The 27,899-nt window shown below is 43.9% G+C and overlaps 1 protein-coding gene and 1 long non-coding RNA gene across 36 annotated transcripts in view; one reads left to right on the top strand and one right to left on the bottom strand.

Annotated features, from left to right (window-relative positions):
* Positions 1-27,899, bottom strand: part of RALY (RALY heterogeneous nuclear ribonucleoprotein) — an 89,975-nt gene that overhangs the window by 32,856 nt on the left and 29,220 nt on the right. For 17 of the 35 annotated variants that reach the window (XM_081559783.1, XM_081559782.1, XM_081559790.1 and 14 more), the window contains exons 2-3: positions 17,042-17,119; positions 14,488-14,560 (exon numbers count right to left, since the gene is read on the bottom strand). The exons of 2 other annotated variants lie outside the window; for them this stretch is intronic. The gene's annotated coding sequence lies outside the window, so the exon portion shown is untranslated. Of the gene's footprint in view, positions 1-14,487; positions 14,561-17,041; positions 17,120-27,899 lie in introns of those variants that run through there. 16 more of the 35 variants (XM_081559762.1, XM_081559779.1, XM_081559763.1 and 13 more) reach the window with 2 other exon arrangements.
* LOC145533111 (uncharacterized) lies at positions 61-10,478 on the top strand. Its single transcript, XR_014073855.1, has 2 exons — positions 61-240; positions 5,732-10,478. It is a non-coding gene; the product is annotated as an uncharacterized LOC145533111 (long non-coding RNA).

Here is a 27,899-nt window from a genome sequence, read left to right as displayed (position 1 = left end):
TCTGCTATGTAACAATCCTGCTTACTCATAGATATGCCACCTGGTGAGACAGACTACTTCATATTTCTGGGGTCTGAACTTGAGGAAGGAAAGGAGGGGTCAGGTCGACTTCTGGGGGTGAGTGAGGAGGTAGTGAGACAATCAGAGCAGCACTGACTTGAATGTCACCTCCCAAGGATATTGGTCTTCAAAGAGCTAACAGCAGTAGACCAACTTGATATTCATCCAACTAAGTATCAGGTACGTGTGAGACCTATTTGTCTAAGGTATTTTTGAATCCTCACAACAACTCCCAAAGTAGGTATCAAAGGCACTATTTTCTTTTTCTGGCCATGCCGTGAGGCTTGTAGGATGGGATCTCAGCTTTCTGACCAGGGATTGAACCCAGGCCGTGGCAGTGGAAGCCCAGAATCCTAACCACTAGGCCACCAAGGAATTCCCCCAACAACACTATTTTACAGACAGAGACACTGGCTCTAAAAATTTTAAAGAACTATAGAACTAGTTGAAGAACTAGACAAGGAACACAATCAGTAGTTGGCAGACAGGGATTTGAACTTACATTTGTGCAAATCCAGAGACCGGGCTCTTTCTATCAAATCACAGCAACCTTGCCAGAGGGCTGGCAGGGCCAGTGGCTGATGTCCTGAATGGCAGAGATGGCCTGTGGGCAGCCAGTCAGGTCATGTTGGGACACTTGCCACCAACACACTTGTCTTTTTCCAGGGCACAAGCAAGAGTGACCGTGCACTGCTGGTTCTTCCACTCAGTGGAGCTGGCAACCTCACTTATTCCCAGAACATAATCCAAATCAAGTCACCACTGACACTAATCCCAGACTCCTATCCCAGAAATCTTCTTTGGGGGGGGGGGGGGGGCCAGGGGAGGGTGGCTGTGCTGGGTCTTTGTTGCTGCAGGCGGGTCTTCTCCAGTTGCTGTGAGCAGGGTTTACTCTCTAGTTGCAGTGCAGTGGCTTCTCATTGTGGTAGCTTCTCTTATTGCATAGCAGGGGCTTTAGAGTGTTTGGGCTCAGTAGTTACGGCTCACCGGAGAAGTCAATGGCACCCCACTCCAGTACTCTTGCCTGGAGAATCCCATGGATGGAGGAGCCTGGTAGGCTGTAGTCCATGGGGTCGCTAAGAGTCGGAGACGACTGAGTGACTTCACTTTCATGCGCTGGAGAAGGAAATGGCAACCCACTCCAGTGTTCTTGCCTGGAGAATCCCAGGGACGGGGGAGCCTCGTGGGCTGCCATCTATGGAGTCACACAAGAGTCGGACACGACTGAAGAGACTTAGCAGCAGCAGCAGTACGGCTCACAGGCTCGAGGTAGTTGTGGCACATGGGTTTAGTTGTTCCATGGCAATTAAGTGCACTGGCGGCAGATTCTTAACCACTGGACCACCAGGGAAGTCCCCAGAAATCGTATGGCTTATGAGGAGTTGCCAATCCTTGATTTAATACCCCCCAGGTACCCAGCTGTTTTGCCTCTCATACTGTCCTCTTCAAATCACACAGGGCCAGCCCAGTTGCCACTGAAGTCATCAACAGTGGCACACTCCAGGGTGAGAAAGTAAACAAGTCAAGTTTCCAAATGGTTATGAAATGGAATTTGAGGACTCTGGTGGGAAAAACACTTAAGAGTGAGGTCAAGACAGTTTGTCCAAATTTACACAGCTAGAAAATAGCAACAACTGGAACACAGGCATATACTGAAACTTAACGTGGTATCTGTATCTGCAAAGAGCAAGAATAATACAGAAAAAACGAGACTGGTGGCTTAAAAATATTTTTGAATTTTTAATTTCAAGATAATTATAATTAACATCCCCATTTTACAGATAAGAAAATTGCTTTCTGAGGTCAACTAACTTATCCAAGAGAGAAAGAGCTAAGTGAGGGAGAGGAGAATAAAGGAATTAAATGGGATCCAAGTTAACCTTGGATAAATAGCTGCAGGGAAGCAGGGAGGCAAGGGAAGAGAGGCTGCACTGGGAGAGTTACCAATCCTGGCCTTGCTACTAACTTGCTACATGGCCCTGAATATTAGCCTCATTTTCCCATGGGCCAAATGGACCTCAGGGCCCTGTATCTGGCCTCAGCTGTCCCCTCTCCAACCTTACCCCCAAGGGGCCAAAAACTGAAACACCAAACAGAAGCAATATTGTAATAAATCCATTAAAGACTTTAAAAAATGGTCCATATTAAAAAAAATAGTATCAGGCACTTGTTGAATGGACCAACGTATGAACTACTCATCTCTAAGGTCCTTTTCAATCCTGGCATGCTGTGATTAACTTATGAGCTTAGAGAACTCAGAAGCTCGAAATTCAAGTCTGGGTGAACTTAAGTTTAACCTGTCCTTTTGGCTCCAATTTTTGATATTTGCTTTGCCTCACAGGGTCTTCAAAAAATCATCTCCAAATGTAACAATCACATCCTAACACACAACTACACTCATGCACAGATAAGACAACTATATGTCACTTAATTCAACAATGCTAGGTATGAAACACAGTATTTCCTTAACCTGGAAAATGAGGCCTTACAGTTTAGTCTCAACTTACTTTGATAACTTTAACCCTAACGACACTCCATTCCTGAAAGGCTATGCTCTGGCTACACTGGACTGCTTACTCTTCTCTAAGACATATATGGAGGCTTCTATACCTTCGGCCCTCACTGGTCTCTTCGCTTGGAAACTACAGACTACCCTTCTCAACTGCCAAATACTTCATCTTTCAAGACTATCAAATATCTCATCTTTGAAGTCCTACTCAAATATTACCTCTTCTGTGAAGCCTTCCTTCATCAGGAGGGCAGGGCAGTTAGTCCCCATATTCCCAAAGAACTCCACATGCTTCCATTATAGTGATCATCACTGCCACCTACTTACTTTATCTACCTGTTCTCCTTGATCAGCTATGGGTTCCAAAGGTCTTGACCATGTGTTTGCCTTCTCCTTATCCCTACGGACCTATCCCCGTGCCTGGCACAAACGCTTATCATACAGTATGCTAACATGGCACCACAACTAACACTTCATAACCTTCACTGGCAGACTGGATCAGGTCAGCCTTCATGTTGTCCTGAAGTTGTGCAATACTTTCCCTAATACTTCTACCCACTAATATGAACTCTTATGGGACTGGAGAAGAAGCTGAAAAGAAAGAAGAGAAATGGTATTTGAAGAGCCTTGAATGTCATGCTAAGGAGACTGGATTTTATTTCAGAGGTTTTCTAAGTAGGAAACTGATAGGAATAAGACATGTATCTTAAAACCTATGGAGCGAAAAAGGAAGTTATATTTCAGGGACAAACATCGGAGGTAGGTTACCCCCGGGGCCATTTGGATACAAAGAGGTCACAGAGTTCCACCTGGAGGAAGTTTGTTTTGAGCAGAGTTTTACTCAGAAAAAGGAAGTTATATTTCCTAGCAAAGACAAGTTTGTTGTTGTTGAGTCCCTAAGTTGTGTCCCACCCTTTTGTGACCACATGGACTATAGCCCACCAGGCTTCTCCGTCTGTGGGATTTCCCAGGCAAGAATACCGGAGTGGGCTGCCATTTCCTTCTACAGGGGATCTTTCTGACCCACACATCGAACACCCAATGCACGCACCCAAGTCTACTGCACTGGCAGGTGGATCCTTTACCACTGAGCCACAAGGGAAGCCCAGGGAGGCAAATTAGTTAACAATTAAAAAGTCAGTGAGAGAGGATTAAAATCTGGCCTTGGATGATAGCACTGGGGATGAGAAAAGCAAAACAGCTGAGACAAAAACTCATAATGAAAGCAGCTGCCTACTTTTCCCAAGTAAAACTCTGCTCAAAACAAACTTCGTCCAGGTGGAACTCTGTGACCTCTTTGCATCCAAGATAGTCCCAGGGGTAACCAGCAACAGGGAAAAAAGTCTCCATGACCGGGTGAAGGGGAAGAAGCAAGTCTAAGATTAGCAAAGGTCAAACTCCAAGCCAGTGAGCAAGGCTGTAGGAGACAGGTTAAGGTCCTGCTGATGGGTGCCAGCTGCAGAAGCTTCAGGAAAGAAGTTGGGTCTATGCCCTGAGCAGAAAGATGCCTTCCTGAGTTGGAAGAGCCCTGACCAGCTTTAATGCCAGAGACTCTGATCATGTTCAGTGGTGTTTTGTTAAGGAAAATTATTCAAAAACTGGAAGTAAGGCAAAAAGAAAACTGTGTGACCTTTACAGTCATGGTAGGACTTTTTTTAGTATGCATCTGAGAGTCACATGATACTCTTGGAGAAGAGAATTTTGTTAGACTTACTGTTCACAAACAGGGCCCAAACATTTTAAAACTCTGCCAAGTTACAGGTTAATGTATAGAAAACTGACAAAGTGCACTTTTTTTAAGTAGAGAAGACAACATGAAATGCTAACGTTTTCATTAGGACATTGGCTTCTATACCTTCCGCTCTCACTGGTCTCTTTGCCTACAATGCAGGAGACTTGGGTTCGATTCCCTGGGTCGGGAAGATCCTCTGGAGAAGGAAATAGCAACACACCCTAGTACCCTTGCCTGGAAAATCCCATGGACGGAGGAACGTGGCGGGCTACAGTCCACGGGATCACAAAGAGTCGGACACAACTGAGCGACTTCACTTTTCTTTAGGACATTAATTTTGGATCTCATTTAGCAACCTCATTTTAGTAATCCTTTTTCCACTAACAACATAAATCCAGTTTCTCAGCAATTCTTGTTCTGCTAGTTCCCACAATGAGTTAAATGCAACTTAACACACGCTCACCATGTGGATGAGAATTATGCCCTGCCATGGTACACACATCCACAGGCTTGCCCACCTACATGACAGGAATCAGATGCCAGGAGGCAAAAGATGCCTGACATCTAGGCACAGAACGTTAGTGAAAGGGAACAGGTGTTCACTTATGAAATAACATGAAGTTCAGTGTTGCAAAGAGGGCACAACACTGAGAGTCAGACCTGCCACTAATTCACTGTGTAACCTTGGGCCTATTACTGCCCTGGGCTGGGCCTCAATTTCACAATTATAAAATGGGAAAGTTGACCGAGGTCAGTGTTGTTTTATTGCAACCCTGCAGGCTGATGTCAGATGCCTGAGGCTGTTTCTGATGAGGATAAGGGGGAGGCTGGACCAGTGGCCTCCGGGGCCACCATTGCCACTTCTAACAGAGCAGCTTGGTTTGAGACATTGAATTATGTGTTTAAATAAAGGACTTCCCCAAAAAACTGGTAATTGTTAAGATCTCTTCCTACTGGCCATAAAATCCCATCATTTTTATGGCAAATGATCTTGGGTAAAATATCTCCTCTTAGCCTACACTTAAAAATGTATTATTTAGAAGATGGTCTCATTAAGAAAGCCCTAGCAGCTGAGTAGGAAGAAGTGAGGCAGGGGACCAGTGGGCAGAGGAGGGCTCTCAGAAAAAGGAAAAGACCAAAGGCCTGCCCCTTTTGCAAATGAAGACTGATGGGGACCCAAGGCCACAGACAAGAACTCTTTCAGGAGGGCTTAGACTCACTGACTTTAGCAAGACTAAGGATGTGGACTCTAGTCCCTGACTCTGCCAAATAAAGGCAGATGCCTTCAGTTTCCTTATACAAGGAAGGATGGATCTCTATAAATAAGGCACTTTGTAAACTGAAAAGTGATGACAGGTTTGAAGACCTATTAGAGCAATCTTCTTCTTAAATCTTTTATACATGTATGCCTCTGCCTCCTCTCTTGCCAGGTCCCTGAAGGAAGCTCATCACGCTCCAGATGTTCACACCCCCTGCATTTCAGAGTTGGGCATACAATGGGCTTATTACTCGAGCAGCCCCCTCATTCAACTCTGAAAATAACGAGGACATTTCTTACTAGAGAATCCACGTTCCATAAGACGGAAACCTGGCCTCTCACTTAGTGATTGGACGTCTGGGCCACACACTTGGATCCCAAAGAACTTGTTCTGAGGCAGGGTAGAGCAGAAGAAATTAGTGGGAAAATGCACTAAAGGCATGGAGATATTCCCAATTGCCAATTTCTAAAGCCACTGAATCCCCCCTTCTGGGCACTCATGAACACTTTACCCTCCTGGAAAGGCAGAGGCCAGAGGCAGTATGATACTCAGAGAAGAGCTTATCGTACTAAATGCATGGGGTCTATGGAGGCAGGAGGACCTGAGTTCAAACACCAGCTCTTTCATGGACTAGGTAGATGATCTCTGACAAATTCATTTACTTCACTGAGCCTCAGCTTTTCCTTCTGGAGCTATTAATAACTTAAGGAGTTACTAAGATTAACAAAGATAGTTTTAATTTAAAGCACGTATCACAATACCTGGCACATAGTAGGCACTCAATACACATGACTTCCTTCAAGAGGGAAAGAACCAATAGCAAAAGATGACTGAAGAGATTCACATGACAGGTTGGGGCGGGGGGAACCTAGGGGCCAAACCCCAGCCAGCAGCAGATCAGAGCTGTGAGTGGCTCAGAATGGGAATGGGCTGATTTGGGGAGTCTGTTGTGCTATTCTAAGAGCATCTGGATCCTGTACCAGCCAAAGCAAATCAAACAGGAGTGCTTGTGAAGAGCTTGTTTCTAAAACAAGTGCAGGCTGTGTTACTGACACACACCCCAGGGGAATTGAGAAGACTGTTGGCAGAGATGTTAAGAAAGCTGACATGCTTTCAGTTCCAATCTTTGCTACTACATACGTAGCTGACCTTGGCTCTAGAGGACAAGAAAACCCTGGACAAGAGACAGAGATTCTGGTCTGAGCTTGACTCTGAGCAGGTGATATCATCTCTCAGGCCTCAGTTTTTTTATTTTCCAAATAACAATTCTTTATGTGCCTACTCTATTATCACTATCTGCATTTTCAGATGATGATACTATAGCTCAGTGAGATTAAGTTAATTACTGGCAGGAATTTGAATTCAAGGTCTGCTGTCAAAGCCAGGAGTCAAAGCCAGCATGCAGGATCCAGCTGCCCAAAAAGAGATCAAACTTATGCTCCCTGCATTGGGAATGCAGCGTCTCAACCACTGAACAGTCAGGGAAGTCCCTTAGTAGTCTTTCTACTCTATTGCATCATCTTTCAGTGTTAAATGAGGGGGTCAGACCAGGTGGACCAAGGCATTTCTGGACTTGAAAGTTGTATGATTCATAGTGGCTTGAAACAGTGGTTTCAAGAGCATTCTAAATATTACTCTAGTGCTAGCCTGGCAAGTTAAGAAGCCGCCTGTAAATGAAATCCTCAACACCAAGGGCACAAGCTGGATACAGACCAGAAGCCAGAAGACAGCGGACGATGAAATTTTAGGAAGCCCTAAGAGGCCCTTGGAGACTACACCGTCTAATTCATTTTACAGATGGGGATATGGAGGCTAAAAAAAGAGAAACAGTTTTACTGGCAACACCCAGAAAGCGGGTAATAGAGCACAAGCTGGGCTCTGTGCCTCATGGTCTCTCCCATACTCAATAACAACTCAGTCTCCAACCTTCTAGGCCATTCTGATTTTATCATTGTTTTCTCCCCCACCCTGCCCCAAATATTGAGAGATAGACTACTGCCCCTGCAGCCAACTCCCAGACACTTCTCATCATACTCAGATAATGACTCTAACTGTCCCTACTGATGCCTTAAGCAGGACTGAAGGTGAGCCTCCTCTTTTGCCCCACCCCCGATTCCTTTTTCAAACCACAGACCAACTGCCTTTGGAGGCACAGAACTGGAAGAGATACACTAGCAATTATAGAACACCTTTCTGCTTCATTTCCTCTTTTTGGAGCTGAGGAAACCAAGGTTCAGAGATATTAAATACTTCCGCAAGGTTGAGTTAGTAGAAGACTTAAGAGCATGGGTCACAATACTCACCTTCTACTACAATCTGACACTGAACACATGATATCAGAATTTATTTCAACCACCAGTGGCTGAACACCAATCCAAGCCAGGCATTTTTTCATCATCTCCTATTAGCACCACAATAACTGTATAGGCATTCCTCCCATTTTGCAGAGGAGGAAACTACAGCTCAGAGAGGTTAGTCACACAGGAAATGAATGTCCCAGCAAATTCAAATCTTTGGCTTTATACCTTCCTCTCTTTCCCAGCAGCATGTGGCCTGAGATTTTCAAGATTTACAATGGTGGGAAAGATGCAGTTAATTAAACTTCCTGAAGACCAGTTATAATGTAGATAACGTTGTTTCTTGCCCTATGCACTTAAGTAAAATAACTCTTGACATACTATGCTAATTGGGGGGATGGGGGGGGGAGATGAAGGTAGAGGTTAACAGTAGAGACCCAGAAAACACAAAATAATGGATAGTTCAAAAGAAGCAATTTCTGCTTTTGTGTTAATGTGATCTTTTGTAGAATAGTTTTGGGGCTTTTTTCCACATCTGCCTCATTAAGTCATAAGTCCCCTTTTTCCATGTCCTACTCATCTCATGATTCTGGCATCACATCTGCTGATGGACCTTGGCTTCGTGATTTATGATTTCCCAGCTTGAGTTTTTGATCTCTTGGCCTTATTTTTAAGCTCAGATCCTACCTCTCTGCCATAGTCAATGGCCTTAAAACTTCCCTCTAGGAGCTGCCAGTCCCTCCTCTGTCAAGTCTGTTGCTCCAGTGGGACAGAAAGATCCTCTTTAATCTTAATGAAAATTTGGGAAGGAGAGGGACACAGAGCCTAACAGGACCCAGAGTCTTTTGCATACTACTCCTTCCCTCTAAGTGAGCTTGACCTTTCTGTTTCCTATGACAGTAACCCTCAAGAAAGCCTGCTGCCTCTGGTATCAAAGTAATAAAATGTGGGCAAAATTCCTGGGTGGGGAAAGAACAGGGACAGCTGCTTCTAAGCTGAACTGCTCTGGGGGCTTCCCTCAGAGTTTCTCCACAGAAATCCCTGGAAGCCATTGGATGATTACACTGGCAGAAAATGAACCCCTGCTTTACACTGAGCTGCAAAGTCCACTTTGGTCAGCCGTTCATGACCCACACCTTGAAGGGCAATAGTGTACTGCCACTGCTCCTGCCCCTTCTCAGACTGTCCCAGTCTCCAGGACCATAATTACTAACATTAATAGTCCCTTACATGCATACAGTATCTAACAGTTTCATACAGCACTTATTTGAAATGCATCTTTCACAGCTGCTGGAAAGAAATTGTTATTCTATCTGTTATTCCTCATAGATGAGGAAGTGAGAAATAGATTCAAGGGACTAGATCTGATAGACAGAGTGCCTGATGAACTATGGGCGGAGGTTTGTGACACTGTACAGGAGACAGGGATCAAGACCATCTCCAACAAAAAGAAATGCAAAAAAGCAAAATGGCTGTCTGAAGAGGCCATACAAATAGCTGTGAAAAGAAGAGAAACGAAAAGCAAAGGAGAAAAGGAAAGATATACCCATTTGAATGCAGAGTTCCAGAGAATAGCAAGGAGAGATAAGAAAGCCTTCCTCAGTGATCAGTGCAAAGAAATAGAGGAAAACAATAGAATAGGAAAGACTAGAGATCCCTTCGAGAAAATTGGAGATACCAAGGGAACACTTCATGCAAAGATGGGCTCAATAAAGGACAGTAATGGTATGGGCCTAACAGAAGCAGAAGATGTTAAGAAGAGGTGGCAAGAATACACAGAAGAACTGTACAAAAAAGATCTTCACGACCCAGATAATCACGATGGTGTGATCACTCACCTAGAGTCAGACATCCTGGAATGTGAAGTCAAGTGGGCCTTAAGAAGCATCATTATGAACAAAGCTAGTGGAGGTGATGGAATTCCAGTTGAGCTATTTCAAATCTTGAAAGATGATGCTGTGATGCTGTGCAAGTGCTGCACTCGATATGCCAGCAAATTTGGAAAACTCAGCAGTGGCCACAGGACTGGAAAAGGTCAGTTTTCATTCCAACCCCAAAGAAAGGCAATGCCAAAAAATGCTCAAACCACCACACAACTGCACTCATCTCACACGCTAGTAAAGTAATGCTCAAAATTCTCCAACTCAGGCTTCAACAGTACGTGAACCATGAACTTCCAGATCTTTAAGCTGGTTTTAGAAAAGGCAGAGGAACCAGAGATCAAATTGCCAACATCCGCTGGATCATTGAAAAAGCAAGAGAGTTCCAGAAAAAACATCTATTTCTGCTTTATTGACTATGCCAAAGCCTTTGTGTGGATCACTACAAACTGTGGAAAATTCTTGAAGAGATGGGAATACCAGACCACGTGACCTGCCTTTTGAGAAATCTGTATGCAGGTCAGGAAGCAACAGTTAGAACTGGACATGGAACAACAGACTGGTTCCAAATAGGCAAAGGAGTACGTCAAGGCTGTATATTGTCACCCTGCTTATTTAACTTATATGCAGAGTACATCATGAGAAACGCTGGGCTGGAGGAAGCACAAGCTGGAATCAAGATTGCCAGGAGAAATATCAATAACCTCAGATATGCAGATGACACCACCCTTATGGCAGAAAGTGAAGAAGAACTAAAGAGCCTCTTGATGAAAGTGAAAGAGGAGAGTAAAAAAGTTGGCTTTAAGCTCAACATTCAGGGACTTCCCTGGTGGTCCAGTGGTTAAGAATCTGCCTTGCAATGCAGGGGACTCAGGTTCAATCCCTGGTCTGGGAGCTAAGATCCCACATGCCACAGAGGAACTAAGCTCACGAGCCACAACTAGAGAGTCCATGTGCCGCCTGACTCAGTGAAGATCTGAGTGAGGAAACTCAGAACAAATGCAGCCAAATAAATAAAATAAAAAATAATAAATTAAAAAAAAATTTAAGCTCAACATTCAGAAAACTAAGATCATGGCATCTGGTCCCATCACTTCATGGCAAATAGATGGGGCAACAGTGGAAACAGTGACAGACTTTATCTTTTTGGGCTCCAAAATCACTGCAGATGGTGACTGCAGCCACGAAACTAAAAGACACTTACTCCTTGGAAGGAAAGTTATGACCAACCTAGACAGCATATTAAAAAGCAGAGACATTACTTTGCCAACAAAGGTCCATCTAGTCAAGGCTATGGTTTTTCCAGTAGTCATGTATGGATGTGAGAGTTGGACTATAAAGAAAGCTGAGCACCAAAGAATTGATGCTTTTGAACTGTGGTGTTGGAGAAGACTCTTGAAAGTCCCTTGGACTGCAGGGAGATCCAACCAGTCAATCCTAAAGGAAATCAGTCCTGAATATTCATTGGAAAGACTGATGTTGAAGCTGAAACTCCAATACTTTGGCCACCTGATGCGAAGAGCTGACTCACTTGAAAAGACCCTGATGCTGGGAAAGATTGAGGGCAGGAGGACAAGGGGACGACAGAGGATGAGATGGTTGGATGGCATCACCGACTCAATGGACAAGAGTTTGAGTAAACTCCAGGAGTTGGCGACGGACAGGGAGGCCTGGTGTGCTGCAGTCCATGGGGTCTCAAAGAGTGGGACATGACTTGAGCGACTCAACTGAACTGAACTGAACATTGAGGAAACTTTTAAAGGCCACAAATAAGTACCCTTATTTGTAAGCGTACTTATTTGGTATCCGCCTTTAAGCTTTATTTCATTGATGCAATCAAATTTCTGCTTAGAATTTCAGTCATTAACAGGAACTCAGTGAGATCTCCAAAGCCATCTGTCTCTGAAGTCTGTGAGGTGGGCAGTGGTCTCCTCTAGCTCTGTTATCAGGCAAAATCTCCTAGGAAAGTGGAGAAAGCTTGATTTTCCATGTATCACCTCACTAACAACTAAACGGTCCCCATCTGAGGCCTGCCTCAGACAGCATGGGGGCACATACCCTTTGTATGAGGGTGAGGGATCTCAGGCCCACCCACACAAATCTCAGGTGGTGGTGGGGCACCTGGGGCAGGCAGGATCCAGGCTGCTGTGTGCTATGAGTCAAGCCGTAGCCCCCTTCCTACTGGTGGCGCCACAGTGCGGACCACTTGTCTCCCCCACTGTGTCTGAGTCAGGCCCTCCCTGAAGCTCCAGATAGTTCTCCAGAGACTACTACTCAGGAGCATGTGACAGTCCACAGGTCAGTCATGCCTGAAGAAGAGTTTCATTTCGGATGCGAGTGCCTTAAAAAAGTAACCTAAGACTTGAGAAACTAGAAAAAGAACAAACTAAATTCAAAGCAAGCTAAAGTTAGGAAAAACAAATATTAAAGTAAGAGATCAGTGGAATAGAAAACAATGAAACCAAAAGCTGGCTCTTTGAAAAAAATCAACAAAATTAAACCTTCAGCAAGGCTGACCAAGAGAAAAACACAGAAAATACAAATTGCCAAAATCAGGAATGAAAAAAGGGTTATCACTACTAAAAGGGTTATCACTACTGACCTTCTAGAGTTAAAAAAGATTATAAGGCAATACTATGAACAACTTTAAGCCACAAAATTAAACAACTGAGATGAAGGGGACAAATTCCTAGACACACACAAATTATCGACTCAAAAGGAAAAAAAAAAACAACAGTACATCTGAGTAGACCTATCATGAGAATTTTTGAATTAGTAATTAAGAATCTTCCAACAGAGATAAGTTCAGGTCCACATGGCTTCAGTGGTGAATTCTATCAAACATTTAAAAAGGAAGATTTCCCTGCTGGTCCAGTGGTTAAGAATCTGCCTGTCAGTGCAGGGAAGTTGAGTTCAGTACCTGGTTCAGAAAGATTCCACATGCCTCAGGGCCACTCAGCCCACAAGCCTTAACTACTGAGCCCATGTGCCTAGGGCCCATGCTCCAGAAGGACAGAAGCCGCCACAGTGAGACAGGAGCCTGTGCCCCCAGCTAGAGGAAGACCAAGCGCAGCAACAAAGATCCAGTGCAGCCAGAAATAATTACAATGAGAAATATATTTCTAAACAATTCAAAAAAGAAATCACAATCCTTCACCAACTCTCCCAGAAAACAGAGGGAAGACTCTCTAGCCTAAGAGACACCAAAACCAAAGATATAACAAGAAAACTAGTGACAGACATCTCTCATGAATACAAGCAAAAATCTTCAACTAAATATTAGTAAACCAAATCCAACACCATACAAAAAGGATTATACACTATAGCCAGGTGGGATTCATTCTAGGAATGATGTTGGTTTAATATCCAAAAATCAATTATCATAGTGCCATGTTAGTAGGGAGAGGGCAATGGCACCCCACTCCAGTACTCTTGCCTGGAAAATCCCATGGACGGAGGAGCCTGGTAAGGCTACAGTCCATGGGGTCGCTAAGAGTCGGACATGACTGAACGACTTCACTTTCACTTTTTCCTTTCACGTGCTAGAGAAGGAAATGGCAACCCACTCCAGTATTCTTGCCTGGAGAATCCCAGGGATGGCAGAGCTTGGTGGGCTGCCGTCTCTGGGGTCTCACAGAGTCGGACACGACTGAAGCAACTTAGCAGCAGCAGTAGTAGCAGCATGTTAGTAGAATAAAGGATAAAAAAATCACAAACAAAATTCAACATCCATCCATAATAAAACCTCTGAATAAACTAGAAATAGAGAACTTACTTAGCCTGATAAATAGAAGTCTACCAAAAAGCCCTGCAGCAAACATCATACTTACTGGTATCACACTTAAGTACTTAGAAAGACTGAATCCCTTCTCTTTAAAACAGGGAACAAGGTAAGAGTGTCTGTTTTCACCAGTTCTGTTCAACAATATATTGGAGGTCCTGGCCAATACAATCGTGCAGAAGGATTTTTTTTAAATGGATGTTAGATTATGTCATTCATCTACTCAAACCTGCCCAGCGGCTTCCTTTTTCACTGAGAATAAAGCCCCACGTGATCTGAGTCCTTGTCTACGCGTGTGACTTCTCCATAATCCACTCCTCCTATTGCTCAATTCATCTCTAGCTACACTGACCTCCTTTGTTCCTCAGAACATTAAGCATGCTCCTGTTTTAGGGCCTCCGAACTTACTGAACTCTATGCCTGGCATGTTATTCCCCAAGATATACACATAGCTCACACTACTTCATCTTGTACGTATTTCTGTACAGATTTTATTTTCTTATGGAGGCCTTCTTTCATCACATGGTCCCTCCCTATTCCCTTTTCCTGCTTTATTTTTTTTTCATACATATTCATTTGTTTATATTCCACTAGAATTTAGGCTACAGGAGAGAAAACTATTTTCTTCACTGCTACATTTCAAACACTTAAAACTGTACCTGGCACATAGTGGATACTCAATAGGCACTGAATGAATGGATATCTTTAAAAGGAAAAGACATTCATATTCAAGAGAATGAATAAAGGCAGGGGTTGGGGCCAGGAGGTGGGGGGAACCACTGTCCCAAGAGGCTGAGAAGGACTGGGGTTTCAGGCCACGGCTGAAGAGTCAGTGCAGAATAATAGAAAAAACTTGGCTTTTTAGAGCCAGATTCTTCTAAATTCTAAGTTTATTAGCTCTTCCAGTCACTGCCTGTGTGTCCCTCTCTAAATCTCCATAATTTATAAAATGAGAATATCACCACCTACCTTTCAAGGTGTGATGAAAACGAAATCAATTTATGTAGAACATTCAATATAGCATCTGATACTATAGCCGACACTGCAAATAAGTAAACATTCTTTGATACTACTGGCCTTCAAGAAATACCTTAAAAATTACCTAGCCCTACCTTACTGAAGTGTACAGGTATCTACAGGGCTGTTGCCCTTAAAGTACGGCCTTCATACCCATTTTAACTTCTGTCTTATCATTCTTCTTTTACCTCTCCCTTACAGTTGGCTTTCAGCTCTCACCTCTAGCTGCTGCTAATATAGCAGCTCCTCCTCCCCTTTATATGCCCTGTTCTTAATCTTCTGGGGGTTTAGAAACCAGATTGTTAAGCTTGTTACAACAACACATAAAAATAGGAATAAATTAGCACTGTGCAAGGTCTTAAGGATGACATTGCTTTGCTACTTTTTGTTTTTTAGCTGGATTCTGGAAAATTGAGGATGTTAGATAAATAAGCTACTATATGAGTATCAGTGTATTAGACAGTTTTTTACATGGAACCATTCATATTTTAAAAGAATCAACAATGGAACTACTTCACAGGGCAGTTGTCACAAGTACAATAAAATCCAAGCTTGATGCCCAGGCCATGGAAAGGCCAGAAGCTAAAGAACATTAGATTAACCAAGACAAAAAGAGATGACAGCAAGTGTCTGGAGATTTAGAAAAGGAGGGAAGGGTGGCCAATGTGGACTTCCAGGAGCCTCAGGTGGGGGCACAGATTCCTCTGTGTACCCTCAGGCAGGCAGCAGGAAGAACAGAATGTCCCTTACTACACAGTACGAAGAGGGTATGAAGACCTGTATCACTGGCCAAGGGCAAGAGAAATGGTGGGAAAAGTGAAATGATCACAGCCTCTGATAGGATATGAGGCTACAGTATACATGAGTTTTTCACTAACAGTAGTGAGGGGTGGCAATAGGTAGGGAACCTAGGGCCAAAATAGGAATAGCCCTCCTGGTCTAAGATAACAGTAGGTAACAAAGCAACATCCCAGTGGAAGCAGTCAGTGAGTACAGACACATGCTGGGGATGGACTCCTGAAAACAACCATAATATCTGTACTGGCAGTGGACTTGGAGCCAGGCTGTGAGAGTGCATTTAAACCTGTACTCTGCAGCCTACATGCTGCAAATGATGGCTGCCAGTGATGCCTGGTTCTGTCTCTGTGCCCTGGAAAGACTGAATTTGTGGAACTTTTCAACTTTTTTCTGGTAGGGCCTGCAGAAGGAGAGGAAGATAAGGGCATGGGAGAAAATTTACAGTGTAGATTTCCAAGGCAAAAACCTTCCCTTTTGCCTTTGGGGAGTGAGGTGGCTAAAGATCAGGGACTGAGATGCCAGAGATAGCTATAACACTTTCTTCTCACGTTTCTCACTTCAGTTTTTACAATTCACCAAGCTTTCCAACTTGCATTTCCCATTTGATTCTCTACAACATCCTATATGGTTGGTGTACACAAAATAAACATGTGAAGGTGCATGGAGGCACTCCAACTTAAAAATAGGGAAACAGAGTATCCAAAGGTAACTATTGAGAGAGACAATAAACACCCAGATTTTCCAACTACAAGGCTCACCAGGTCCCTGTCTATGCTAGCCCAAGTGCTCATGGGGTCCCAAGTGTTACAGATGTTTTCTTCTCCTTCCGCTCATATTTAAGCCTGGGTCTCCGCCTGCTTGGAGGTTCTTCCTTCCAGCCTCCTGGCCCACCTCACTAAAAATGTCATTGCTCAGAAGGGACCCCCACCTCTTGCCTGCCTTCCTGGGCCTTTCAAATAACTAGGCCTCCTTCCTAAACCCCTAAGAAGGTCTGTCTTCTTGAATTTTATAAGAAAAATCATGACTCCAAGGAGATTAGCAGTCCAAGAAAAGCATGCCAAGTCAGAGAGAACAATGGTATTCACAGACTGACCTGGATTCTAAGATCAGCTTTATGGATTTCCAGGTGTAAACCCTGGGCATATTACTTCAGTTTCCTAAGCCTCAATTCCCTCATCTATAAAATGGGATTTTATATAGCATAAAAGAGATCCATAACACAATTGATTCTTAATATGTTGATTTCCCTTCCTATTTCACCATCTACAGTCTTCCTTCTAAAATTCGCTGGACTTTCCCTTCACAAAGCCCCACTCTAACACTCCATCCTCAGCTCCACTGATGATCCATATTCTGCAGGACTGATAAAACCACAGGATTTCCCAACACCGACTCTGGGCTTGGTAGGTCACACTCAAGACTGAAATCAGGAAAGTCTATGAAGGGCTATGAAGTCATGTTAAGAGAGCTTGTGAGAGAATGGGTTTAGCCAGGTCCAGGATACCACACAGCAGAAAGTAGCAGGCAGAAGCCAGGAGGAATTGAGCATGCTTTTGCTTTATTCATGGCAAGTGATCCCAGACTGTCTGCCTATGACAGTCTCTTAGGCATGGAGTAGGAGAGTAATTACCTGTACTAAGGGTAAAAATAAGCCCCAAACTAGTCACCCTGTATCTTGGCCCAAACTTGCCCAGGTACCCTCACTCACCAGTAGCAAAGCTCAGCCGGCAAGTTCTTCTTTTGCGTTACAGGGTCAGCACCAACTGCCTCAGGGAAGAGGGCTCACCTAGAACAGAGAGAAGTCAGTCAGGGTCTTGCTCAGAACAGGCCTGAGCTTAGGTCAGTGCATGCAACTGAAGTTCCTGCCCTTATAGGTCTTGCAACCTAGCAAAAAACAGGTTAATAAACAGTTTCAGGTTGTGCTAAGGGCTATAAAGAAACATAAAGCAGAGCAAGGAAAAAAAGACAGACTATGAGTAAGAATGAGGTCTATTTTAGATAAAAGTCAGGGAAGACTTCTCCAAGAAGCAGTCGCTAGACAGAGACCCAAGTAAGGGGGTGAGATCTGCAAAGATCAGAGGAAGAGAGCTTCAGAGAGGGCAAATAAGCACAAAAGCCCTGAGGCAATAATGGGCAAGAGGAAGCTTGTTACACTAAGGAACAAGAAAGTCTACAGAACTAGAATGTAGTGATGGGAAGAATGAGGATCCTCCAGGCTTCCAAAACCTGGAACCCAGATGGGACAAACGTCCAAGCACTATGAGGTTGACTTCAGGTTTCTCCACTTACCCCGTCCTCTGTTGGGTAGGGACAGAGAAACTCCTACATATTACTTGGAATGTGGGGTAGAAAAGACTGGGGTAAATAGAATAGTAGCACAGCGCCAAGCCTTGTTGTAAACCCTTTGTTTGTATTAACTCATTAAATCTTTACAAACTCTTGTAAGGTTGGTGTGATATTACATTCTTCATTTTCTCTAAGGGAAAACAGATAGAGAGATGCTAAGTAAATTTGCCCCAAGTCACACAGCTAATAGATGGCAGACTTGGGACTTTAACCTGAGAAGTACAACCTCCAGGGCTTGCCTTCCTAACCACACATTATACCACTACTCAAAAAACAGAAGGAAAAAAAGACAGAAAATGCATGCTCTAGTCCTGGCTGACATGACTCAGAGCCCTCATTTATATCCAAGCCTGGGATACTCTCCATTTACTTGCAGTCCAGGCTTTTTACTAAACACCAGCTGAATGACTTCTGAGTCCTTCAGCCAGGTAGTTCCAGAGGATACTGTGAGCGCAAAGCTATGATAATCACCACCACCACAACAGTCATTTAACTGCCATTAACATTTAACGCACACTTTGAAACAGTCTAGGTACTGGGTTAAGCACTTTACATGTACTGTTTTATTTCAGAGAAGGAATGACAGCTGCTCTAAGACCTGGGTAGAAGGATCTGGGGGTGGGGCTCCAGGTCTGAACAAAGCAGCAAACACAAGGAACTAAAGGATCTCTGCAGGCTGGGGTTAAATCCCAAAAGCAAGCCCCAAAGTGGAGGCACTAAGGGGTGGGAGGTAACAGGAAAGGACTATCAGCTCCTCCAATTAAATAACATGTCAACAAACTGTGAACCCTTCTCCCATTTCCCAGTCCCCATGGTTTAGCAAACAGTGTAACAATTCTCTCAAGTACATATTTAGACTTCAAAATGTTCAGGCTCTTCAACCCCTTCTTCCCTCATCCCCAAGTCCTTGAAGGGTTTTTTTTTTTTTTCCCCTAACAGCTCTACATCCAAACCATCTTTATTCCCTACTGTGTCAACTTCCTCTTGGTTCAGGATCTCATTATCTCCTGCCTACACTGCTGGAATATTTCTTAGAATTTACTGACATTACAAGGACAGGCTGTTTAGAATATCCTCTTCCCTGGTCTCTCTTTCACTAGTCTTCCCCCACCCCTTCTACTCCAATCTATTGGAGCCCACACTCTTAGACTCATGTTCCTAATGCCACTCCCCTGCTCAAAAAAATGGCATGGCTCCCAATCACCTCACCCTTGCTCTCTAGACTCTTAGACCACGAGTCTGGTCATCACTTAACGACTGTGGGCCTTCCAGTTACCATACTTTTATCCATGTTGCTATCTCACCTGGAATGACTCTCATTTATTCATATTCAAATTCGTCTTAATCTTCAAGGCCTAGCAATTAGGTGAAGTTATCCTGAACCCTTCCTCACCTCTCGCGTTCTTGAAAATACCTCTGGCTGTGACTACAATCAAGCCCTGTCCTCACTATCCACTAAGGCTTCAGAACTGTTCCTCTGCTTTTCTTCCGTGTAAACATTACTACTGCTTCCAGATGATGAAGACCTAGTCAGTTAAGATTTCTGTTCAAATTTCTACCACTCTTACTATGGATCTATCTCCTAACAAGAGACCTGAGTTTTAATTTGAGCCTCAGATTCCTTAATTACAAAATAGAGATACAATTCCCATCCTGTCTACAACACAAGGATTTTTTAGAATCAATGTGATACTGTAACAGGAGAGGAAAGGGGAAGAGTGAAGGTGAGAGACCCAGCCAAATCTTTAACAGCTCTTTTTGTCAGTTGCAACCCGCCCCCCCCAAGTCTTCTATCCAATCCATCACAAAACAATTCCTGGGTCTAGTTAGCCACGGTTACAACTCTGGGTTGGGGATTATAGAGGACACAGGGTTGAAAGAGAACAAATCTTATCCTTGGGCTCCTAGTAGTCCAGAGCAAGACTGTGTCAACTTCCTACAAATATACTAAGAATATTAGGCAGGCTATGGAAAACAGTAAGCAGGTTCTTAAAAATTAAAAACAGAGTTACTGTATGATCCCACTCCTGGGCATATATCCAGAGAAAACTCTTAATTCAAAAAGATACACACACCCCAATGTCCATAGCAGCACTATTTACAATAGCAAAGACATGAAAGGTGTGGCTTGTATACACACACACACTGGAATATTTTTATTTTTTGCTTTTCCCATTTTTTAAAAATCCAAAATAGGTCAAAAAGAACAATCATTAGAACTTCCCTGGTGACACACTGGGTAAGAATCCACCTGCCAAGGCAGATGACAAAGGTTGGATCCCTGGTCTGGGAGGAGCTGACATGCCATGGAGCAACTAAGCTAGGGCACAACTACTGAGCCTGTGCTCTAGAACCTGTGAGCCACAACAAGAGAAGCCACCACAGTGAGAAGCCCGGGCACCACAAAGAAGAGTAGCCCCTGCTCACCGCACTTAGAGAGAGCCCGAATGCAGCAACGAAAACACAGCACAATCAAAATTTTTAAAAATAAATTAAAAAAAAAAAGAACAATCATCAAGGATACAGGTGCCAGACATAAGGCCAAAGGGTAGGTAGGAAAGTATGCCTTCTTCAGAAAGTTTGGAAGACTTGTGTTTTAAAAGCTGGATCTAACATTAATAGCTAGCTGAGTTTTCCATTGATCCAGCTTCCGCTGCCCTACCTCCCAACATGGCAAAGCTGACTTGCCTTGCAAAGCCTCGGTTGAAGAACTCCATATACACACAGCTTGGTACAGCAGGACTCAGGTAACTGGAAGGATCGCATCCCACTATGGTCTCATTCCAGACCTGTTTTCATTGTGTGAGTTCTGTCACCTCTTGAAAATATGGCTATGTCAGCACAAGACAACAATGAATCTTTACAATGATTAATAAAACCACAATGGAATATTACTCAGCCATAAAAAAGAATGAAACAGTGATATGTGCAGCAACATGGATGAACTGAGAGATTATCATACTAAGTGGAAACAAGCCAGAAAGAAAAATACTGTATGATACCACTTATATGTAGAATCTAAAATATGATGCAAATGAATATTTACAAAACAGAAATAGATTCACAGACACAGAAAACAAACTTATGGTTACCAAAGGGGAAGGGGGGATGTGAGAAGAATAGGAGTTTGGGATTAGCAGATACAAACTATATATAAAATGAACAAGGTCCTATTGTATAGCATAGGAACCTATATTCAATATCCTACAATAAATCATATTGGAAAAGAATACAAAAAATACACATTCATATAACTGAATCACTTTGTTGTACACCAGAAACTAATACAACACAACCTTATAAATCAAATATACTTAAAAAAAAAAAAGAATATTATGCAGAACCTAACAGTTTCAAGAGTATCGTAAAAGTGAGGGGGGAGGGGATGGGGAAATCAGTCTGACTAGAAGTGGCCTCAGAAGCTTCATTTGAGCAACAGCTTAGGCCAGGACTTGATGCAGGTTGACAGAAAGACCTGGGCTACTGCTGGACTAGGTGTTTTGTTGGCAACTCTTCTAATCCTAATACCCTGTGAAGCAAGTGATGGAATGCCCATTTTATAGCCAAGGTAACTAAATACGGGTCTTCCCTGGTGGCTCAGTGGTAAAGAATCCATCTGCCAATGCAGAAGACACAGGTTCAATCCCTAGGTTAGGAAGATCCCCTAGAGAAGGAAATGGCAACCCACTCCATTATTCTTGCCTGGGAAATCCCATGGACAGAGGAGCCTGGCAGGCTACAGGCCATGAGGGTCACAAAAGAGCTGGACACGACTTAGTGACTAAAACTGAAGATGGGTGAGGAGGCTAAGTGTATCATTCAAAGTCAAATAGCTGGTAAGCAGCAGAGCTAGGATTTGAACCTAGGCCTGCATTACTAACTCCAAAGTCTATGTGCTTGCTTCATGATCTGCCTTACTCATGTAGCAACATGAAAGGAAGACCAGATAAACTCTGGAGCTCTCTCTACCTCAAAATCCAATGATTTGAATGGGGGGAGGGAAAGGGGAAGAACTATACAAAAAGATCTTCAGCCACTCCAGTACTCTTGCCTGGAAAATCCCATGGACGGAGGAGCCTGGTAGACTGCAGTCCATGGGGTCTTGAAGAGTCGGACACGAATGAGCGACTTCACTTTCACTTTTCACTTTCATGCACTGGAGAAGGCAATGGCAACCCACTCCAGTACTCTTGCCTGGAAAATCCCATGGACAGAGTAGCCTGGTAGGCTGCAGTCCATGGGGTCTTGAAGAGTCCGACATGACTGAGCAACTTCCCTTTCACTTTTCACTTTCATGCATTGGAGAAGGCAATGGCAACCCACTCCAGTACTCTTGCCTGGAAAATCCCATGGACAGAGGAGCCTGGTAGGCTGCAGGCCATGGGGTCTTGAAGAGTCAGACATGACTGAGCGACTTCACTTTCACTTTTCACTTTCATGCACTGGAGAAGGCAATGGCAACCCACTCCAGTACTCTTGCCTGGAAAATCCCATGGACAGAGGAGCCTGGTAGGCTGCAGGCCATGGGGTCTTGAAGAGTCGGACATGACTGAGCGACTTCCCTTTCACTTTTCACTTTCATGCATTGGAGAAGGAAATGGCAACCCACTCCAGTGCTCTTGCCTGGAAAATCCCAGGGATTGGGGAGCCTGGTGGGCTGCCGTCTATGGGGTTGCACAGAGTCAGACACAACTGAAGTGACTTAGCAGCAGCAGCAGCAAAGGTACCCTCTAGGTACTCCCTGCTTCTCTGCTGTGGGAATTTGGTCCTAAAAGCGTGGCTGTGCTGTCATGGGGTCCTTCTGGATCATGCTGGTCCCATCAACTCAAGACTGGTTGCTTCTTCTCAAAACCAGGATGGAAAAGTTCTGAGATCCATGGATGAGAAGAAACGTGATTGTGTGATCTGAAATAAACCACTTTATTTCAGGTTTTGAATAAAATCTTTCAAAGGCGAAACGGAAAACATATGTCAATTCACTTAACCGGTATCTAATTTTTCTCCTGATCAAATTATATAATTTTAGTATTTGATGAAGTTTATCTTTCATTGCCATTTTGCTCTTTGTATTAGGAAGCTAAGTCATGAAAAATGTGTTTCAAAAACTGTAAATAACTGGAAGCTGCTTTGACTAAAAAAAAAAAAAAAAAGATCTTCAGGACCCAGATAACCACGATGGTGTGATCATTCACCTAGAGCCAGACATCCTGGAATGTGAAGTCAAGTGGGCCTTAGGAAGCATTACTACGAACAAAGCTAGTGGAGGTGATGGAATTCCAGTTGAGCTATTTCAAATCCTGAAAGATGATGCTGTGAAAGTGCTGCACTCAATATGCCAGCAAATTTGGAAAACTTAGCAGTGGCCACAGGACTGGAAAAGATCAGTTTTCGTTCCAATCCCAAAGAAAGGCAATGCCAAAGAATGCTCAAACTACTGCACAATTGCACTCATCTCACATGCTAGTAAAGTAATGCTCAAAATTCTCCAAGTCAGGCTTCAGCAATATGGGAACCGTGAACTTCCAGATGTTCAAGCTGGTTTTAGAAAAGGCAGAGGACACAGATCAAATTGCCAACATACTGGATCATCAAAAAAGCAAGAGAGTTCCAGAAAAATATATATTTCTGCTTTATTGACTATGCCAAAGCCTTTGCCTGTGTGGATCACAACAAACTGTGGAAAATTCTTCAAGAGATGGGAATACCAGACCACCTGACCTGCCTCTTGAGAAATCTGTATGCAAGTCAGGAAGCAACAGTTAGGACTGGACATGGAACAACAGACCGGTTCCAAATAGGGAAAGGAGTACATCAAGGCTGTATATTGTCACCCTGCTTATTTAACTTATATGCAGAGTACATCATGAGAAACGCTGGGCTGGAGGAAGCACAAGCTGGAATCAAGATTGCCGGGAGAAATACCAATAACCTCAGATATGCAGATGACACCACCCTTATGGCAGAAAGCGAAGAACTAAAGAGCCACTTGATGAAAGTGAAAGAGGAGAGGGCAAAAAGTTGGCTTAAAGCTCAACATACAGAAAACTAAGATCATGGCATCTGGTCCCATCACTTCATGGCAGATAGATGGGGAAACAGTGGAAACAGTGGCTGACTATTTTTCTGGGCTTGAAAATCACTGCAGATGGTGACTGCAGCCATGAAATTAAAAGATGCTTACTCCTTGGCAGGAAAGTTGTGGCCAACCTAGACAGCATATTAAAAAGCAGAGACATTACTTTGTCAACAAAGGTCCGTCCAGTCAAGGCTATGGTTTTTCCAGTAGTCACGTATGGATGTGAGAGTTGGACTATAAAGAAAGCTGAGCACAGAAGAATTGATGCTTTGAACTGTGGTGTTGGAGAAGACTCTTGAGAGTCCCTCAGACTGCAAGGAGATCCAACCAGTCCATCTTAAAGGAGATCAGTTCAGAGTGTTCATCGGAAGATCTGATGTTGAAGCTGAAACTCCAATACTTTGGCCACCTGATGCGAAAAAAAACTGACTCTTCTGAAAAGACTCTGATGCTGGGAAAGATTGAGGGCAGGAGGAGAAGGGGACGACAAAGGATGAGATGGCTGGATGGCATCAGTGACTCAATGGACATGAGTTTGGGTAAACTCCAGGAGTTGGTGATAGACAAGGAGGCCTGGCGTGCTGCAGTCCATGGGGTCGCAAAGAGTCGGACACGACTGAGTGACTGAACTGAGAGGGAGGGGAGAAGAGAAGAGGATGTTTACTGCTGCTGTGACCTTACAGCAGGTTTAGAGTCTTCTTAACTGCAATAGCTCAAGTATCTGACACAGTCTGGCAAGTAGAAGACACTAAGTACTTTGGGAACCTGTGACTGAATAAAATACCTGCCCCATCAACCTTTGTTCTAAGGTCTAGAAGGTCCAACCAAAATCTCAAGCTCCATGTTCTGACTCTGAGCTCCATGTTCTGACTTTCCATGTCAAGTCATTTCACCTTTCTGGATCTTTTTTCCAAATCTGTGAAATAAGGGTCATAGTACCTACTTTCCTGCAGGATTTTCTGATGGATCAAACAAGATTGTCAAGAAACAGTTAAACTATTTAAGTCTATTTTTAAAAAAATAAAGAAACACAACAACAGCAACAAGAAAAAAGGTTATTAGGAATAAATGAGAATAACTAAGGCTTTGGGCCTTAATGATGAAAAAATGAAAGCATTAGTCATTCAGTCATGTTTGACTCTTCGTGACCCCATGGACTGTAGCCTGCCAGGCTCTTCTGTCTGTGTAATTCTCCAGGCCAGAATACTGAAGGGAGCAGCCATTCCCTTCTCCAGGGTATCTTGCAGATTCAGGGATCAAACCCTGGTCTCTTGCACTGCCAGCAGATTCTTTACCATCTGAGCCACCAGGGAAGCCCCAGTGATACATAATCAGTAACAGCGAAAGTCCACTTTTCCTTTCTCTTAAGTCTTTTTTATTGTTTGATTCATCTTTTGTGCTACTTAGATGGAAAAAAATGCCTATCATGGAGTCATTTATGCCAGGCCCAGTAGTCTTGTACAGGTGTGCGAGTTGGGCCATAAAGGCTGAGTGCCAAAGAATTAATGCTTTCAAGTTGTGGTGCTGGGGAAGACTCTTGAGAGTTCCTTTGACTGCAAGGAGATCAAACCAATCAATCCTAAAGGAAATCAACCCTGAATATTCACTGAAAGGACTGATGCTAAATCTGAAGCTCCAATACTTCAGCCACCATTTATTGAAAAAGACCCTGATGCTGGGAAAGACTAAAGGCAGGAGAAGGGGAGGGCAGAGAATGAGATGGTTAGATAGCATCAGTGACTCAATGGACATGAATTTGAGCAAACTCTGGGAGACAGTGGGCAGAGGAGCCTGGTGTGCTCCAGTCCACAGCAAAGAGTCCGACACGACTTAGTGCCTGAACAACAACATCCCTACAGAACCCCTGCTGTTTAGAGTAGAGCAAACTCCAGGGAATACAGAAAGACTGACTGAAAAAGGTGTTTCTGAAGTGACATCTTCCTCGGGATAAAGAAAGGAAAATGGAAGCTAGTTCTCTAGGCCTCCAGGGTGACAACCAAGGCATGAGTGAGCAGTCACAAGACATAATCATAGCATAATAGCTCCAGGTTCAATCAGGCAGGGCTCTCCTGCAGGTACTCTCAGACCCATTTCTGCTACCATCAGCACGTGAAGGTGCACAACTGCCCAGACAGCAGGGAGTATGAGACTGGCCACGGAGCAAACAGTCTTTGCCCCAGGAGCCACATCTGCCAATCTATTTTAGTTGTGTTCAGCCTGCCCCCTAACAACTTGGCCTCAAAACCCTAACTGTCTCAATCTTTGTGAGGTCAGCTCTTCCCAGCCTGGACCAAACCCCATGGTCTTGCAGTTCCAAACTCCTTCCAAAGACAAGAATACCTGACCTTGACTCTGACTGGCTCTATTGTGTGTTGCCTATGCCCCGGCATAATAAACCAACTGGCTGTTTTGCTGTGGGGGTTAAAAAGATGACCTCACAACATAATAAAAATGCAGCCAAGTCACAAAATGGCTCAGTAAAACCCTCTTCTACTCCCCAATAAAAACAGGTGTCAGGATGCACAGCATATCACAAACAGAGGCCTGGGAGGGCAGCTGCTTTCTTAATGACGGGTGACATTAGGGCTCTCGAGCCCAATTCATGTCCATGTATGAGAACACTATACATGCCATAAATAGATGAAACTCAATCCAGGCAGTCTCTAGGCTGCCTGGAGGAATGTCCAGAGAACACAACAGACATGCAAGACAATCATTCTTGCCTCTGCCTTTTCTGGGCAGCTAACAGCATTTCTCCCTCCTCATCTGAAGCTGTCTCCAGTTTCCCCCTTTTCCTTCCCCGAAAAACCAACCCTACAGGAATCATCAAGGGAGGCACAAGTAATTACTGTTTTCTTTTCTCCATGCTAATGAGACAGTTGGATGGTTCCCTTTCCCCCTCCGGAGCTGGAAGTGAGAATCTAAGGCTTTACAATCTGTAACCAACAAACCAAAGCTGGGGCCAGAGAGTGCTCTGCAAATGAATGGTATAGAAGATGGCTTTTTGTCCCTGATGAGACCAGAGCTGGAAGAGGCCCCACCATTTTACAGAAAGGGTGTTAAGACCAGGATGAGGAGAGAGCTGTCCAAAGTGGTGGAAGGAAGGCAGGCAGTTGCAGGGCCCAAATCAGTCTCCTTACTTCTAACCAGAGCACTTCCCACATCATTCAGACTTCCTATGGTACAGATAACTTTGGAGGTGTCCTCAATGTGGAACCTGGAAATGCAAAATTCAAGTTCACATATAAGTTTTCGAATAGGTATTTAGAAAGCAATGACAATGCTCTGCAGAAGTGGATTCAGCCCCAGAACTGGGGCTCTGGGGTGGAAGGCCAGGACCTCAGAGACAATGCCAATTTTACCCCAAATTTTAAGCCACAAGTAGATGGTCATGCAAAAACACAATCTGTGAATTTTAGTTGAGATTCAGTGTAGTTACATGAAGACTCCAGATACCAAGTGTGGGGTCAGAACTACCTTTAAGAATGACTTTTAGGCCTGATGGATAAAGGACCACTTTAGAACACCAGGACTCAGCCAGCTAGTGCAAGCCTCGTACCTGACAGATGAAGAAATCAAATCTAGCTCTCACTTCTATCCTAGCTCTATCACCTCAGGTTGGATTCAGAAACTCAAATTCAGCCCTCAAACAATTGAGTCCTGGCAAGAAATAATTTAATTCCCATCCCCTACCCATAGGGCCTGGACATCAACCCTTCCTCCCTGCTCTCCTGTATCACAGAGTTGATTGTGGGGCTCCTTGTCGTATGACAGGACACTACCAGTGCTGACCACCAGGCTTCACTGTCTAGTGGACACAAAATCATGTGCCATATTCTACAAATAGGCCCAGGACCATGTGAGAACCCCTGCCTCAAGTCAGCTGCCTAACACCTAAGGCCCAGCTCTGAATCCAAGACTAGAGACTGCCAGCCAGCCTAGACTTGTACTTGAGTTTGCCACTCTCCCCATCCTTCTGCAGGGAAGGCAGCATGGCAGAGCAGAAATAGCAATCATACAGATCTGGGTTTGAGCCCTGGATCTGGCCACCTAAACTGGGTATCCTTAGGCGTTATTATTTAACTGCCTTCCTGAGCATTGATATCTGTTTTTTCCACCGTTCTCCCCTACTTGGGGAGAGGGA

Source organism: Giraffa tippelskirchi, chromosome 13, assembly GCF_054371585.1.
Source record: "Giraffa tippelskirchi isolate mGirTip1 chromosome 13, T2T-mGirTip1v1.2.pri, whole genome shotgun sequence".
NCBI classification, from domain to species: Eukaryota; Metazoa; Chordata; class Mammalia; order Artiodactyla; family Giraffidae; genus Giraffa; species Giraffa tippelskirchi.
This window is presented reverse-complemented; position numbering and strand designations above follow the sequence as displayed.